Source organism: Gossypium raimondii, chromosome 11 (genome assembly GCF_025698545.1).
Source record: "Gossypium raimondii isolate GPD5lz chromosome 11, ASM2569854v1, whole genome shotgun sequence".
In the NCBI taxonomy this organism is placed as follows: domain Eukaryota; kingdom Viridiplantae; phylum Streptophyta; class Magnoliopsida; order Malvales; family Malvaceae; genus Gossypium; species Gossypium raimondii.
In genome coordinates, this window is record NC_068575.1 from 34,065,737 (window position 1) to 34,078,559 (window position 12,823).

Consider the following 12,823-nt stretch of genomic DNA (forward strand, 5'->3'; position numbering starts at 1 on the left):
GAAGAATGTAATATTTGTATTATCCCTTTTACTACGTTTGACATTATTATAAATATTATTTATTTGATTAAGATTACTTTTCTACAACATTTTTTACATTCATATACCATTTTATTTATATTCAGTAACACATTAACTTTTACGTAAGTATGAAATATCAAGTAAAATTTATTTATTTTCCTTTTAGTCCCTTACACTTTAACTATTTTCCGTTTCAAATAATTGTGTAGATTATCTCATTACTTCAAGCTTTGTTTAAAGTTAACTTTGTTTCTGTTGTTTTTACCTAAATTCCAAAGTATTACACTTTTTACCCTTTATTTGGTTCATTTATATTTATTACAAGCAATTGTTTGGTTCCACTTCACATACTTTTTCATTACTAGTGAGAAAATGTACATTTATTTATGCTAAAACTACATTATCTTTCTCTATTTTGAAATTTTATAGTACAACTTCGCGGTCTAAATCTAATTAATAAATATAACTTTACATATTATGTACACCATATTATGGTATAAAAACTACTTAATATATAAACAAGGCACATGCTTATATGTATAGTTCTATTCAATGACATGTGCATGCTGTTTTTTTTTTAATTGACACATAAACAAGCAATGAAAAAAAAAAGTAAAACATAAACTACTCAGGCTAACTCTGGTTTTTATGTTTACCATGGCTAAAACGACAAAAATAAATACAGCCCCTGAAGCAATGCCAGTGGACTCAAGGACTTTCTAGGCAAAAGCCTGTTCATATGAAACATGGGAGATATAATTTGGTTTCCTTAAGCAATGTGTCTTCATTCTGTGATAAACATCCTAACCGGTGCCTTGTGTAGCAATCCACCCATTTCTAACTCGGTAACTTCTTATGGTAGGTGAAGAAGTGGACATGGCCAAGTCATGCATGACATACCAATATTGATTTCAGATCCCCATACCATTTTTCAAAGAAGCAACACCATATTTTTCAAAAGGTTTCAACATTACCAACCTGGTCGTGCATGTAATACATCGCCTCTCAGATTGAAGATATCAATACACTAAAAAAACTTTAAATGAATAACACATAATGTATATATACGGACATATACAAATAGAAAATACTCAACACGATGGGTTCCAACTTCCTACTTATAGTATGTATCTTTTACATATTTACAAAAAAAATAATATGGTACATACATGCCATTAAAAATAAAACATATCGAATTCTAAACATTTACCTTGTCTCTAACTAGCCATAATCCCTCTGTTTAAGCTATTTGAAAGCAACATTACATATTGAAGAATTACAAGGCAATTTAAACATAATCGAATTGAATTTTAATCAATACCTGTTTTTGTAGTTTTCTATCAATTGAATGATGGAATTGGGTTTTTTATAAAAATAACCCAAAACTTTTGATTATTTACAAAATGATCTATTTTAAAATTATGCATATTTTGACTAGTAAACGTTGGTGACTCCATTATCATTGGGTCACCACCTCTGAATTTTAAAAAAATAACAATCTTTTTAGTTGCCATCATTGCCATTAGCTACACCAAACTGAAGTATAATTATATAAATCGAACAATTACCTTATTACCTTAGATTGGATGAAGAAAAAGGTGATGCCCTTCCTGCAGCATTAGTTAAATGCTTTTAAACTATTGATCTATTTACGGTCTCTCCTCTTTTGAAATTAAATTTAAATACTCCTTCACCTTCTTTTCCATATCACAAAGATGTTGATGCTTCCTGACTATTAATTTCTGAGCAGAGAAACGATTTGAAATGACCTACACAACATCTCTGTGACATGGAAAAGAAAAGGAAGTATATAGGTAGGTTAAAGAAAAGAAGAGAGAAAAGATCTGGCCGTTTAAGCTTTCTGGGGTCTATGTTTTGTTCTTGGTGACAAACCCCATGGATATGAACAACACTGCCATTGGCAGCCTCAGAGTTTTCGCAGATTTCTCGAGTGGAAGAATCGGGGTTTTATCTGCCTCATGGCAAAAGGATCACAACCCTGAAAGAAACAGGTCTTAGTTCCACGTCTCATCGCAAATGGAACAATTAATTTTTATTGAAATTAAGGCTGAAGAAAACTCCTCAACATGCTAAATGGTCCACTAGCTGTCTAAATTTCACATAAAAACTATGAAATAGAACCAAGAACAGCAAATTGAAAAAAAAAAAACACAAACCCAAAATCCAAGAACAACAATGCTACACTCTAAAATCACTCATAATCCAAAATAAATAAGAAAACCAAAATGGCAGCAAGAAAGCAACAAACCTTGTCTAGTTCTTGGGAGAACATGAAAGCCTGTCCGTCTCATAGTTTTAGGTTGCAGAGAAACCATGGGAGGAGAGAATGTTCTGGTAGTAGGAGGTGAAAGGGTAGAGAGAAAGGGAGGAGAAACGACTCTATAAGAAAAGAATTGAAGGCGTTACAAACCCTGAATTAAATTTGGGTTTTTATAGTAATTGACACAAATAAATTGATTATTTATAAAAATAGCCCAGATGCAAAATTTTGTATGAAAATGACATGTTTTCTAAGGCGATTGGTGGTGCCGGCCTTCTTACCACCGGTACCACCCTTTATCATCCCCTAATGATTAGGGGTGAGTAAAACTCGATTCGACTCAAAAAAATCGAAAAAAATTCGAATTTCGAGTTAAACGAATCGAGTTATTCGAGTTAATCGAGTTATTTGAGTCAACTCGAATTTTTTTTTCAAATTTCGAGTTCGAATTGAGTTGAGTTTTTGAATTCGAATAACTCGAATAATTCGAATAATTCGAATATCAAACTATAATATTTTAGATTTTTACCCCAAACTCCCAAATTTTTTTACTTTTCCCTCAAAACTTTTACTCCTTCCCACTTTTCCCCCAAAACTTTTACTCCCCTCCCCTCCCCTCCCCTCCCAACCCCCCAATCTACCCAAAATCCATTTCCCCCCAAAATTTTACTCTCCAATTTACTTTTTCTCAAAATTTTACTCCCAAAAACCTTTTATTTTCCCCCCAAATTTTTACTATCTCCCACTTTTCCCCTAAAACTTTTATTCCCTTCTCATCCCACCTCTCATCTACCCCAAACCCTCCCCCCTCCAATTTTTTTTTAAATATTTTTCCTCCAAAATTTTACTTCCCCCTATTTACTTTCTCTCAAACTTTTATTCCCCAAAACTTTTTATTTTCCCCCTAAACTTTTACTTCTCACACTTTACTCTCAAATTAAAAATCAAAATTATCCAAAAAAATCACTAAACATAAATAGTAATAATTTTATTTATATCTACTATTTATATTATTAAATTAAATTTCACATTTTATATTATTTATATTATTGAATTGTTTAGTCATATTGAATATTTATATTAAAATTGAATTATTAATTATGCCATAAAATATTCTTGTTAAAATTTTATATTGGTATCAATTTCACATTTTATTTTTAAAATAAATTTTATTAAAAAATCATATTTTTACATTTAATATATTTTTAATTCCAAAATACATAGTGACAACAATCTGAAGATAATTGAAACAACTAAGCAAGCAAAGAAGCTAACAAGTATATAAAAAATTAATAAATAAATTATGAGGTGATGAAAGTTAATAAAAATTTTGATTAAGGTGGACAAATTTTATTACGATGGGTGACAGTGGTTACAAGTACCCCAAATTATTTTTTAAAATTTAACTCGAACAAATATATTCGATTCGATTCGATTCGAATTCCATCTCACTCGACTATATTCGAGAAAACTTCAAATAAAGTTAGGATGATAAAATGAGATTCGAAAACTCGATTAACATGAAAATTTTCTATTCGATTCGATTCGATCTAATGCTCACCCCTACTAATGATTGTTTGGTTTATAAAAAATAAATTTTGTGTCAGCAGTGTGTTTGCCGGTAGGGGAGAGCAAAATTCAATCTAACTCGAAAAAATTTAAATTTTGAATTATTCGAATCATGTTAATCGAATTAATCAAGTCAACTCAAATTTTTTCGAATTTCGAGTTATAATAACTCGAATAATTCGAATAAACCAAATATTAAACTACCTCACCCCTACATCAAAATCATTTTTTAATTTAACTCAAACAAATATATTCGATTCAATTCGAGAAAATTTCAAATCGAGTTAGGATGATAAAATAGAATTCGTCAACTCGATTAGCTCGAAATGTTTTCATTTGATTCGATCGAACACTCACCTCTATTTGTCGGCACTGTTATGTATTTTTTTCAATTACACTTAAAATATATGGGTATTCCGGGATTAAAAAAAGAAAAAAAATATTTTAATAGGTGTCGGCATTCTTGTTTCCAACATCGGTTCAATTGTTTTTAAAAAGAAATTGATATTTTACTTTTTTGGTGTCGTCATACATGTTGCCAACACTGGTTTAAATTTAAAAAAAAAAATAGTTTTTCTTTTTTATGCCGAAGTTCTTTTAGTCAGCACCAATGTAGTTTTTTTTTTAAAAAAATTATCGGCGTGCTCTTGTTATCGAGACTAGTGAAAAGAAGAGAGGAATAGAAAAAACTAAAGAAATGAAGAGAAAGTCCTTTAATTAAATTGTGGTGCATCAATTAAATTGAATAGGTAATTACAATAAAATGATAAAGTAATTGTGATGCATCCATTAAATTGCAATAAAATTAATTAATAAATATTTTTAATTAATACAAAATTGTGGTGCATCAATTAAATTGCATGAATAATTATGATAAAAATTAATTAATGCAAAATTATGATACCAAATCTTGAACGTTTATTTAATTAATGCAAGATTGCATTAACGCAATAAATTCTTATACGTTTATTTAATTGATACAAAATCTTTTAATTACATTAATTAATTCCATTAATTAAGTCATTGAAAAGGTAATGGAAAGTTTAAAAGTTTGTAATAATTAAATTGCTTGGAAACCATTAATGAAATTAATGGTTTTTTTAACGTTTAAATAGTTTATTACATGGAAATCATATACAATTTTTACCATTTAAATATATTTTTATATTAAAACCAAATATAACTTTTTATCGTATGCAACTTTTATTGTATGAATTAATGGTTTTTAACATTTAAATGGTTTAATTGTATTAATTAATGAAATTTAATTACAATAAGAATTTCATTACAAACTCTTCAATTCCTTCAACTTTTAATTTTCATATACAACTTTTTTAGAGAATAAAAGTACTTTTTATATTAAGTAAAGTACATTGAAATCATAAATTTTTTTTCTTTTGAAGATAATTATTTTACTATATCTTTTTGTTTTTGATTTTTCCTTTCGTTTGACCATGTTGGTTTCTAATTGATTTTACAATTAATTAATCTTCTTATTGTTTTCATTAATTGTTATATTTCTAAGTCTATATTGTTCTTTGTCATGTCTTCTTCTCTTCCTCTTTTTTTTATATGGTCCCGACAACTAGAGCATGCTGGAAAAAAAATTTTAAAAATACATCGGTGCTGACAAAGAGAACGTCGACACTAAAAAAACAAAAAAAATTATTTTTTTTAAATTTGAACCGATGTCGGCAATGAGAACACCGACACCTATTAAAATATTTTTTTTCCTTTTTTTAATCACAGAATACTCATATTTAAGTATATTTGAAAAAAATACATACTGGTGCCGGCAAACATAGTGACGGCACCAAAAAAAACTCTTTTTTTATAGATCAGACAATCATTAGGCAATCATTAGGTGATGATAGAGGGTGGTGTTGGCGGTGAGATGGTCGACACCAACATGCACTGTAGAAAACATGTCATTTTCTTACAAGATTTTGCACCTGGGTCATTTTCATAAATAATTAATTTATTTGAGTCATTTATGAAAAACCATTAAAAGTGATATACATAACCCAAAAAATAGGAAAATGTAAATTTCATATTAAATCTCTCATGTTTTATGATTGCAATCGTAAACCAACTAGAAATACAACAAAGACAAATGCACCTATCAATTAATAGTATAGCTACGGTGAGCAAAGATATCGTTCTCACGAAGACTAAAAGTACTAGTAATTAGTTTCTTTCTATTATTTAACTGACAAATTGGAGAGATTAATTAAAACTAAAATTAACTAACTAAAGAACATGACAAAGAATGAATCAGGAAAACAAACAATTAACAACCAAGAAGCAAAACAATACCTAGGAAAGAATCCACCTAGATTTCATCTGTCATTATCAATCTAAATTAAATAATTTCTTCACTTAGTATCTTGATTCGTAGAAATCTCTAAATTATGCTAATATCTCTTTCGAGAGTAAGAGAAATTGACTCTAGGTTGATTCATTGAAAATTCTTTCTAATTATTATTGCATGAACTCGATCTATGGATCTAATAACTCTTGAAAATAGTTATATTTCATGCCTTTGGACTTAGTTAATTGTCTGTACTTAAGTACATCTAGTTGCATTTTAAGACATTTCATTAGTATTTTTAACATCGCATTAGAACTTGAGCTGCGTTTAAATATTAGGTACTTTTAATTGCTTGTGAAAAGACCGTGTTTTGTGGTATTGGCAGGTGCAGGGTGAGGAACAAGAAATAAAGGAGTGAAGTTTTACCAGGGCAAAAGGGTGGTCAGATTGCCAAATCATATACCGTAGCAATGCCAGAAAGGTGTCCAGTTAGCATTCAGTGCATATTAGTTTCAGCCCAATTCTACATGTACCAGATAAATTGCCTAGAAAAGAGGAGAAGATAAATCTTGGACTATTGGAATTATCTTGAAAAACACAATTTAGGAAGAAGAAAATGAGGAAACCTTAAAGAGTGAACGGAGGGTGAGATCCTTAGGCGAAATAGAAGGTAGTGGTTGAACAGAGACAGAAAAAGGAAAAACGAAGGCAATCCTTCTAGCCACCTCAAGACACTGCGCAGTTGGAGTGTGGATAGGGTAAGCGAACGCTGTCTTCCCGACGTTCTTCTATTATTTCTAATCTGTTCCTTCCTAAATTACAGTGATGAAAATGATGTTTGAGTTGAACTTTATTTGCCAACTTATGAGCTAAATCTCATAGAGTTGGGATTACTTTGATGAAACTTTAACTGTTTTTAATGGATGCAGTATAAATCTGAATTATTTTACTTGTTCATTCAATTTTTTATTCTTTAAAATGTATGTAAGCAATCCCTAGATATAGTCGACTGTGCATTATACACTTGAATAATTTAAATTCTAAAAAGGTTAGATTAGTTAAACCGTGGTTGAATGATATAAGGAAGTACTCCATAGATACTTGTAGTAGACTCTAGACATTGAGTAGCGTTCATACAGAAGGAAATAGTGCAGGGTACCATATTAAAGACCTATAGACACAGGCGAGGTAACTTGAGGTTTCTGCTATCAGAATAAGTAGGTAACTTTAGAGCTCTTTTTAACAGTAGGTTAAGTATGATTTTGCTAAGGCATTACTGACAGGAAAAGTATATTTTTAGTAATCCCGACCTTCCCACTCAACATCGCGTAACCCTTATCTTTTGTCGTAGTATCATTGTCATCGCATCTTTAGTTGTTTATTTGTCAGTTACATATTATTCATATAATCATTTTCATAATTGCCATTACATTTCTACTCTCGTTTTGCCATATCATTTCTAAGTATTCATTAAATACACATATTGCATACATCATTATTCCTTTTAATTGCTATTGTATACTTGCCATAGTTTTACCATACCATTAATCGCATTTTATTATAATAACTTGACCACTTTTGTGCCTCAATCCAATCCTCATGCGAACGATACTCACCTATCACTTTATTACTTGATTTGACGTGTATACTTGCACAATTCATATATCATATTCACATATGACAAGTTTTTGGCGTCTTTCCTAAGGATCGACAATTTGGTGTAATTTGGTTTGGTTATTTTATTTAATCCCGTTAATTTTATTTAACTTAGTTATATTTAATTTCTACAGGTTTTCCATCAATGCATGAGAAGAGACATTCCTGTTAACAAAGAGTATTCTATTTACCCTGAGATCAATAGAACTTTGCGAAGGTGAAAAGAACTGAGAAAAATGGCTAGAAATGGGAATGATCCTCGTCTTAATGATAATCCAAATGGTCTTGGTCGCAATAATAATCCAAATAGTCAGGATGTTAATCCTCTTATTCGTCAGGTGACAAATGACCGAGACAGACTCATTGGAGAGTATGCTGTTCCAATTTTGGATGATTTGAATCCAGGGATAGTTAGACCACAAATACAGGCTCAACAGTTTGAACTGAAACCGGTTTTGTAGACTATCAACTGAAGATCCAAAACTGCAGTTTAGACTTTTCCTAGAAGTTTGTGATTTGTTCAAGCAACAAGGTGTTCCTAAAGACGCCTTGAGACTTAAAATGTTTCCATATTTTTTAAGAGATCGTGAGAAAGCATAGTTGAATGCTTTTCTGTTGAGGACAGTGATATTGTAATACCCCAAAAATTACTACAGTAAGAAAGTAAGATAATATTCTTGATATAATAAAATAAGGAAATAAAGTGACAAAAAGAGAAATTTTGGGTTATGTCAACATTGGGAAGTATATTATGACATATTAATTCAAGAAAGGATTAAATCGCAAAAGTGAGAAAAGTTTTGTTGCCCAAGAGTAAATACTCAAAATTTGAGGGGTTAAAATGTAAATATGAACAAAGTTGAATGACCAATAGTACAAATATTTTAAAGGTGGAATGATCTAGAAACTAAGGAAAATGGATGAATTAGGACCAAATTAAATAGGTGTAAAATTATGAGAGACTAAATCACAAATTTATCAATTTAAGTGATGACTCAAGGATGGAATTTTAAAATATCATAAAGGGCAAAATGGTCAATTAGAAAGAGAGAACTCTAGAAGGTAATGATGATATTAGAGATATTTTGATGATATTTTATAATTATTTAATTAGATAAATATTATTTTATTAATATTTTAATGATATATTTTATTATTATTATTTTATTTAGTATAAAAGGAAAGAAATATGAAGAATTTTCATCATCTTTCCATGCACCCACGTGAGAAGAGAAGAGAAGAAAGAAATTTTCCTTTATTTACAATTTGGTCATTTTACCAAAAATTCACCATTTTCACTTAGAAATCAAAAGAATTTCCATAACTACCAAAAGAGAAAAATAATAAGGATACAATGGAGAGCTAGAATATCAAGTTAGATTCAAGAAATAGAAGCTGAAGGAGAGAGAAAATCAAGTTAAAGATTGAAATCAATAGGACAAGGTAAGAACATCAAGATTTCAATATATTTTTGAGTTTGATATTATTGAAAAAGTATGAAAATGATGTTAAAGTAGAATTTTATTATATAAGGTTCTATATTCTTGATTTGTTAGTAAAGGAAATAAGAGGAAGTGATGGAAAATATTGTAGAGGAAGGAAAGGAGGGTGTTATAAATTTGGTTATTAACATTTTACACTAAAATAGTTTTTGATAGCAATGATGAGTTTGATTTTGAAAATTCACCAAAAAATGTATAAATTTAATTATAGATTAATTAAAGTATTAAATTGAAACCTATTAAGTCTAGTTTTACATAGAAGAAATGGTGTAAGCAAAAGAATTTCATATTATGAGATATATGAATTTTTGTGAGACAGGTCAAATTGATTTCGAGTTCCCCATTCGAATTTGGAAAATCATCAAAATTATAAAAAATAATTAGGGTTTAAATTTATATGTTTAAATTACTTGTGAGTCTTTTTCAATATAAACAAATGGAAACATCATCCAAACCCGTACTAAGAGATAATTAATTTTAGTAAGCAAATGTCAAAGTTGTCAAACAAGAAAAGCAGTCATAAATTGAAGATTTTTCTTGTACTTATTGGCTAAACTATAAAATCTAAAAATTTTATGATAGAAAGATATTTGAGTCTAGTTTCAAAAACATCAAGCTAATCTTAATTTAGAATTCTGTAGCTCAAGATATAAATAGTTTATTGACTATGACTTAAGTGGACAACTTTAATATGAACATAAGTAAATAGTAGAAATATAGATAATATTACATATAAGCATGTTATATACATTAAGGATGTGGAATGGAGAGGAGGCGAAAAATATATGAATATTAAAGCGGCATGGGTTTTCATTAAAACTGACTAATTTGCATGTTTTAGGCTCGGGGACTAAATTGAATAAAAGTAAAATTTTAAGAGTAATTTTGTAAAATGTCAAAAATGACCAAATTGCATAAATGAAATTTTTATTGTCTAAATTAATATATTGAAATAAATTATTAATATCAAGTGGGTTTAGAGCTTTAATTTTGTTGTATGGTGATATTATAAAGTGATTTTGTTAAATATTGATGTTAGGATCAAATTGTGAAAATGGTTAAAATATTAAGGTTTGGTATTAAATTTCTATTTTATTAAGGGCTGTTTGATAGCCTAGAATATTTGGTTAAATTATTAATTGAGGAAAATTAGTTGATTTGATAGATTAATTAGTTAAGGACTAAATTGTAAAAGTTAGGGTAATTATGTAAATTTGAAAAAAATTGAAGGGTATAAATAGTGAAATGAATTGGAACTGAAATATATGCTAATGAATGAGTAATTTTATATTTTAGATCAAGATTTCGTAAATACTGTGAAAAAGAAAAAATAGCGGAATAGTCCCTAAACTCCTACAATTATTACAATTCAATTCGGGTAAGTTCGTATGGTTAAAATTTACTGTTTATTTATTAAATTGATGAATGGTATTATGTATTTATTCATATCTATTACTGAAAAAAATATTATTGTTAAATTATGAAATTGAATTAAATGTTCAAGACAAGTACAATGCGGGATTGAGTACAATCATTCTGTGGCAAAGGATGAATTGACGGATAATACCATAACTGGGTTATGGCACTATGAACGTAAGACCATGGTTGGACCATGGTAATGTTTATATATAAGACCATAGCTGGGCTATGGCATTCTGATGATAAGACCATAATTGGGTTATGGCACTAAGAATGTAATGGATGAATTGACGGAAAATGTAAAGGTTGAATTGATGGCAAATTACCCAAGTAAATCGAGGTTCAGCATTTGTTGGGAACTTTTGTGTTTATTTTTTGTTTAGCTCTCATGAGCTTCTGTTCAGCCTTCGGGCTTCTAAAAATGATGTACTCATATCCGTAAGTCGTTCTTCGAATGGTAAAATAACAAGAGTTGTTTTTGGATGATATATGTATATGAAGAAACAGTAAGAGAATGATCTGTGTCATGATATGTATATATATCAATATCTTGATATGTTGATACATGAAAATTATGTAAGTTGTGATAAGTAATAAACTCAAGTGTGATATGTTGATAAAATAAGTTTATCTATGTTGAATTTATATGAAATATGTTCAAGTTTGCTAACAAGTGTTGTTGTTGACGCTTAGACAAGTGCCAAGTTACTGGTTAAATGATAATATGTTTATTATATGATGCGTTGAAAGGGTAAGTGCTCAAATGAAAATATACTTGTGCTCATGAAAAAGTGGTAAGTTTTAAGTTATGCAATTTCCTATAAAATGAGTTATCGTGTGATTAATTTGAAAAAGGTCTATGTTTAAATGCACTAGCTTGTATCTATGGTTGAATGATATGTTTATGACTAGTGTGTTATGCATATGGAATGAGTGTGGAAAGTAAAGAAACACAAATGAAAATAAAGAAATTTTGGAAAAGTTAAAGTTGTTTAAAATCCTACTATGTTAGGAATATTATGTGTAAGTGATATTGTAGATTTATTCACTTAGTGAGTTGTTAAATATAACTTCATGAGTATTGTGGTAGCAATATTAGATTATTCTTGATAAGTATAAATTTCATATTTGAAAAAGAAGTATTATGATTAAAGTTTATATGAGCTTACTAAGCATTCATTGCTTATATATTTGTTTTCTTCTACTTTTCAGATTATCGGAAGCTCGATTGTGTTGGAAGCTTGTCAGAGATATATCACACTATCCACCAGTTCTATCAATATTTCCAAATGTTTTGATTTTGGTTATAATGACATGAATAGAAATTTTTTTTAATGAAGGCTTATATGTAGTGTGTTGAGTTTAGCCACTTATTTTGACTTGTTTTGAATGTCTAATTATGACTTGTTGATATGTGTAATGTTGATTGTTGATAGACACAAAATTGGGTGAGAAATATGGCTTGTAAAATGACCTATTTTCATCCACACGGGCAGAGACACAGGCGTGTGCCTCAACCGTGTGTGAGACACGACCAAGTGACATGGTCGTGTGTCCCCTGTATCGTAAATTTGCACAAAACAGAATGCTCACACGGCCTAGCACACGGGCGTGTGACCAAGTCAGTATACTCACACGGGTACGGGCACGAGCTGAAACACGGTAGTGTGTCCCTATTTCAAATACCCACATTACTTAAGACATGTGCGTGCCTCCAAACCGTGTGAGTCACACGGCATGACCACACAGCCATGTGACCCCTGCAGTGTTGGAAAATTTAAATATTTTCAAAAAATTTTCTAAGTTTTCGACTTAGTCCCTATGTGTTTCTAATGCATAAATTTGGGCCTCGAGGGCTCGTTTAAGAGACAATATGTATGATTTTGATTGGTTTCAAATATGAATGCTAGATGAAATGAAATGTCTGATAATTAATTTGTAAACTCTGGTAATGCTCTGTAACCCAGTTTTGGCGACAGATTCGTGTTAGGGGCATTACAAACATCATGGAATGATATTTGCCAGAGGTTTTTTCTATCGTAAAATCCACTGAACATGAATGCC

General features: G+C 29.8%; 1 long non-coding RNA gene across 1 annotated transcript; it reads right to left on the reverse strand.

The window, feature by feature from the left end:
* Nucleotides 1-646: 646 nt before the first annotated feature.
* Nucleotides 647-2,458, reverse strand: LOC105804137 (uncharacterized). The gene is made up of 2 exons (XR_001136748.2): nt 2,291-2,458; nt 647-2,020 (listed from the first exon to the last, which is right to left on the reverse strand). It is a non-coding gene; the product is annotated as an uncharacterized LOC105804137 (long non-coding RNA).
* Between the last annotated feature and the right edge of the window lie 10,365 nt (nt 2,459-12,823).